The following is a 6,621-nucleotide window of genomic DNA, read 5'->3' as shown; positions in this document are numbered from 1 at the left end:
CTCCCTGTATATAGCCATGGTATCTTTTGACTCGGTACTGGTACTCCCTGTATATAGCCATGGTATCTTTTGACTCTGTACTGGTACTCCCTGTATATAGCCATGTTATCTTTTGACTCTGTGCTGGTACTCCCTGTATATAGCCATGGTATCTTTTGACTCTGTACTGGTACTCCCTGTATATAGCCATGGTATGTATCTTTTGACTCGGTACTGGTACTCCCTGTATATAGCCATGGTATCTTTTGACTCGGTACTGGTACTCCCTGTATATAGCCATGGTATCTTTTGACTCTGTACTGGTACTCCCTGTATATAGCCATGGTATCTTTTGACTCTGTGCTGGTACTCCCTGTATATAGCCATGGTATCTTTTGACTCGGTACTGGTACTCCCTGTATATAACCATGGTATGTATCTTTTGACTATGTACTGGTAATCCCTGTATATAGCCATGGTATCTTTTGACTCGGTACTGGTACTCCCTGTATATAGCCATGGTATCTTTTGACTCGGTACTGGTACTCCCTGTATATAGCCATGGTATCTTTTGACTCTGTGCTGGTACTCCCTGTATATAGCCATGGTATCTTTTGACTCTGTACTGGTACTCCCTGTATATAGCCAGGGTATATTTTGACTCTGTACTGGTACTCCCTGTATATAGCCATGGTATCTTTTGACTCAGTACTGGTACTCCCTGTATATAGCCATGGTATCTTTTGACTATGTACTGGTACTCCCTGTATATATCCATGGTATCTTTTGACTCGGTACTGGTACTCCCTGTATATAGCCATGGTATCTTTTGACTCTGTACTGGTACTCCCTGTGTATAGCCATGGTATCTTTTGACTATGTACTGGTACTCCCTGTATATAGCCAGGGTATCTTTTCACTATGTACTGGAACTCCCTGTATATAGCCATGGTATCTTTTGACTCGGTACTGGTACTCACTGTATATAGCCATGGTATCTTTTCACTCTGTACTGGTACTCCCTGTATATAGCCATGGTATCTTTTGACTCGGTACTGGTACTCCCTGTATATAGCCATGGTATCTTTTGACTCTGTGCTGGTACTCCCTGTATATAGCCATGGTATCTTTTGACTCTGTACTGGTACTCCCTGTATATAGCCATGGTATCTTTTGACTCGGTACTGGTACTCCCTGTATATAGCCATGGTATCTTTTGACTCTGTACTGGTACTCCCTGTATATAGCCATGGTATCTTTTGACTCTGTACTGGTACTCCCTGTATATAGCCATGGTATCTTTTGACTCGGTACTGGTACTCCCTGTATATAGCCATGGTATCTTTTGACTCTGTACTGGTACTCCCTGTATATAGCCAGGGTATATTTTGACTCGGTACTGGTACTCCCTGTATATAGCCATGGTATCTTTTGACTCTGTACTGGTACTCCCTATATATAGCCATGGTATATTTTGACTCTGTACTGGTACTCCCTGTATATAGCCATGGTATCTTTTGACTCTGTACTGGTACTCCCTGTATATAGCCATGGTATCTTTTGACTCTTTACTGGTACTCCCTGTATATAGCCATGGTATCTTTTGACTCTTTACTGGTACTCCCTGTATATAGCCATGGTATCTTTTGACTTGGTACTGGTACTCCCTGTATATAGCCATGGTATCTTTTGACTCGGTACTGGTACTCACTGTATATAGCCATGGTATCTTTTGACTCGGTACTGGTACTCCCTGTATATAGCCATGGTATATTTTGACTCGGTACTGGTACTCACTGTATATAGCCATGGTATCTTTTGACTCTGTACTGGTACTCCCTGTATATAGCCAGGGTATATTTTGACTCTGTACTGGTACTCCCTGTATATAGCCATGGTATCTTTTGACTCAGTACTGGTACTCCCTGTATATAGCCATGGTATCTTTTGACTATGTACTGGTACTCCCTGTATATATCCATGGTATCTTTTGACTCGGTACTGGTACTCCCTGTATATAGCCATGGTATCTTTTGACTCTGTACTGGTACTCCCTGTGTATAGCCATGGTATCTTTTGACTATGTACTGGTACTCCCTGTATATAGACATGGTATCCTTTGACTCTTTACTGGTACTCCCTGTGTATAGCCATGGTATGTATCTTTTGACTATGTACTGGTACTCCGTGTATATAGCCATGGTAGCTTTTGACTCTGTACTGGTACTCCCTGTATATAGCCATGGTATCTTTTGACTCGGTACTGGTACTCACTGTATATAGCCATGGTATCTTTTCACTATGTACTGGTACTCCCTGTATATAGCCATGGTATCTTTTGACTCGGTACTGGTACTCCCTGTATATAGCCATGGTATCTTTTGACTCGGTACTGGTACTCACTGTATATAGCCATGGTATCTTTTCACTCTGTACTGGTACTCCCTGTATATAGCCATGGTATCTTTTGACTCGGTACTGGTACTCCCTGTATATAGCCATGGTATCTTTTGACTGTGCTGGTACTCCCTGTATATAGCCATGGTATCTTTTGACTCTGTACTGGTACTCCCTGTATATAGCCATGGTATCTTTTGACTCGGTACTGGTACTCCCTGTATATAGCCATGGTATCTTTTGACTCTGTACTGGTACTCCCTGTATATAGCCAGGGTATATTTTGACTCGGTACTGGTACTCCCTGTATATAGCCATGGTATCTTTTGACTCTGTACTGGTACTCCCTATATATAGCCATGGTATATTTTGACTCTGTACTGGTACTCCCTGTATATAGCCATGGTATCTTTTGACTCTGTACTGGTACTCACTGTATATAGCCATGGTATCTTTTGACTCAGTACTGGTACTCCCTGTATATAGCCATGGTATCTTTTACTCTGTACTGGTACTCCCTGTATATAGCCATGGTATCTTTTGACTCTTTACTGGTACTCCCTGTATATAGCCATGGTATCTTTTGACTCTTTACTGGTACTCCCTGTATATAGCCATGGTATCTTTTGACTTGGTACTGGTACTCCCTGTATATAGCCATGGTATCTTTTGACTCGGTACTGGTACTCACTGTATATAGCCATGGTATCTTTTGACTCGGTACTGGTACTCCCTGTATATAGCCATGGTATATTTTGACTCGGTACTGGTACTCACTGTATATAGCCATGGTATCTTTTGACTCTGTACTGGTACTCCCTGTATATAGCCAGGGTATATTTTGACTCTGTACTGGTACTCCCTGTATATAGCCATGGTATCTTTTGACTCAGTACTGGTACTCCCTGTGTATAGCCATGGTATCTTTTGACTATGTACTGGTACTCCCTGTATATAGCCATGGTATATTTTGACTCTGTACTGGTACTCCCTGTATATAGCCATGGTATCTTTTGACTCTGTACTGGTACTCACTGTATATAGCCATGGTATCTTTTGACTCAGTACTGGTACTCCCTGTATATAGCCATGGTATCTTTTACTCTGTACTGGTACTCCCTGTATATAGCCATGGTATCTTTTGACTCTTTACTGGTACTCCCTGTATATAGCCATGGTATCTTTTGACTCTTTACTGGTACTCCCTGTATATAGCCATGGTATCTTTTGACTTGGTACTGGTACTCCCTGTATATAGCCATGGTATCTTTTGACTCGGTACTGGTACTCACTGTATATAGCCATGGTATCTTTTGACTCGGTACTGGTACTCCCTGTATATAGCCATGGTATATTTTGACTCGGTACTGGTACTCACTGTATATAGCCATGGTATCTTTTGACTCTGTACTGGTACTCCCTGTATATAGCCAGGGTATATTTTGACTCTGTACTGGTACTCCCTGTATATAGCCATGGTATCTTTTGACTCAGTACTGGTACTCCCTGTGTATAGCCATGGTATCTTTTGACTATGTACTGGTACTCCCTGTATATAGCCATGGTATCCTTTGACTCTTTACTGGTACTCCCTGTATATAGCCATGGTATGTATCTTTTGACTATGTACTGGTACTCCATGTATATAGCCATGGTAGCTTTTGACTCTGTACTGGTACTCCCTGTATATAGCCATGGTATCTTTTGACTCGGTACTGGTACTCACTGTATATAGCCATGGTATCTTTTCACTATGTACTGGTACTCCCTGTATATAGCCAGGGTAGCTTTTGACTCTGTACTGGTACTCCCTGTATATAGCCATGGTATCTTTTGACTCGGTACTGGTACTCACTGTATATAGCCATGGTATCTTTTCACTATGTACTGGTACTCCCTGTATATAGCCAGGGTATCTTTTGACTCGGTACTGGTACTCCCTGTATATAGCCATGGTATCTTTTGACTCGGTACTGGTACTCACTGTATATAGCCATGGTATCTTTTCACTCTGTACTGGTACTCCCTGTATATAGCCATGGTATCTTTTGACTCGGTACTGGTACTCCCTGTATATAGCCATGGTATCTTTTGACTCTGTACTGGTACTCCCTGTATATAGCCATGGTATCTTTTGACTCTGTACTGGTACTCCCTGTATATAGCCATGGTATCTTTTGACTCTGTACTGGTACTCCCTATATATAGCCATGGTATATTTTGACTCTGTACTGGTACTCCCTGTATATAGCCATGGTATCTTTTGACTCTGTACTGGTACTCCCTGTATATAGCCATGGTATCTTTTGACTCTGTACTGGTACTCCCTGTATATAGCCATGGTATCTTTTGACTCGGTACTGGTACTTCCTGTATATAGCCATGGTATCTTTTGACTCGGTACTGGTACTCACTGTATATATCCATGGTATCTTTTGACTCGGTACTGGTACTCCCTGTATATAGCCATGGTATCTTTTGACTCTGTACTGGTACTCCCTGTGTATAGCCATGGTATCTTTTGACTATGTACTGGTACTCCCTGTATATAGCCATGGTATCCTTTGACTCTTTACTGGTACTCCCTGTATATAGCCATGGTATGTATCTTTTGACTATGTACTGGTACTCCCTGTATATAGCCATGGTAGCTTTTGACTCTGTACTGGTACTCCCTGTATATAGCCATGGTATCTTTTGACTCTGTACTGGTACTCCCTGTATATTGCCATGGTATCTTTTGACTTGGTACTGGTACTCCCTGTATATAGCCATGGTATCTTTTGACTCTGTACTGGTACTCCCTGTATATAGCCATGGTATCTTTTGACTCTGTACTGGTACTCCCTGTATATAGCCAGGGTATCTTTTGACTTGGTACTGGTACTCCCTGTATATAGCCATGGTATCTTTTGACTCTGTGCTGGTACTCCCTGTATATAGCCATGGTATCTTTTGACTCTGTACTGGTACTCCCTGTATATAGCCATGGTATATTTTGACTCGGTACTGGTACTCACTGTATATAGCCATGGTATCTTTTGACTCTGTACTGGTACTCCCTGTATATAGCCAGGGTATATTTTGACTCTGTACTGGTACTCCCTGTATATAGCCATGGTATCTTTTGACTCAGTACTGTTACTCCCTGTATATAGCCATGGTATCTTTTGACTATGTACTGGTACTCCCTGTATATAGCCATGGTATCTTTTGACTCTGTACAGGTACTCCCTGTGTATAGCCATGGTATCTTTTGACTATGTACTGGTACTCCCTGTATATAGCCATGGTATCCTTTGACTCTTTACTGGTACTCCCTGTATATAGCCATGGTATCTTTTGACTTGGTACTGGTACTCCCTGTATATAGCCATGGTATCTTTTGACTCTGTACTGGTACTCCCTGTATATAGCCAGGGTATCTTTTGACTTGGTACTGGTACTCCCTGTATATATCCATGGTATCTTTTGACTCGGTACTGGTACTCCCTGTATATAGCCATGGTATCTTTTGACTCTGTACTGGTACTCCCTGTGTATAGCCATGGTATCTTTTGACTATGTACTGGTACTCCCTGTATATAGCCATGGTATCCTTTGACTCTTTACTGGTACTCCCTGTATATAGCCATGGTATGTATCTTTTGACTATGTACTGGTACTCCCTGTATATAGCCATGGTAGCTTTTGACTCTGTACTGGTACTCCCTGTATATAGCCATGGTATCTTTTGACTCGGTACTGGTACTTCCTGTTTATAGCCATGGTATCTTTTGACTCGGTACAAGTACTCCCTGTATATAGCCATGGTATCTTTTGACTCGGTACTCGTACTCCCTGTATATAGCCATGGTATCTTTTGACTCTGTACTGGTACTCCCTGTATATTGCCATGGTATCTTTTGACTTGGTACTGGTACTCCCTGTATATAGCCATGGTATCTTTTGACTCTGTACTGGTACTCCCTGTATATAGCCATGGTATCTTTTGACTCTGTACTGGTACTCCCTGTATATAGCCAGGGTATCTTTTGACTTGGTACTGGTACTCCCTGTATATAGCCATGGTATCTTTTGACTCTGTGCTGGTACTCCCTGTATATAGCCATGGTATCTTTTGACTCTGTACTGGTACTCCCTGTATATAGCCATGGTATATTTTGACTCGGTACTGGTACTCACTGTATATAGCCATGGTATCTTTTGACTCTGTACTGGTACTCCCTGTATATAGCCAGGGTA

The sequence above is a fragment of the Oncorhynchus masou genome, chromosome 12 (assembly GCF_036934945.1).
Source record: "Oncorhynchus masou masou isolate Uvic2021 chromosome 12, UVic_Omas_1.1, whole genome shotgun sequence".
NCBI classification, from domain to species: Eukaryota; Metazoa; Chordata; class Actinopteri; order Salmoniformes; family Salmonidae; genus Oncorhynchus; species Oncorhynchus masou.
This window is presented reverse-complemented; position numbering follows the sequence as displayed.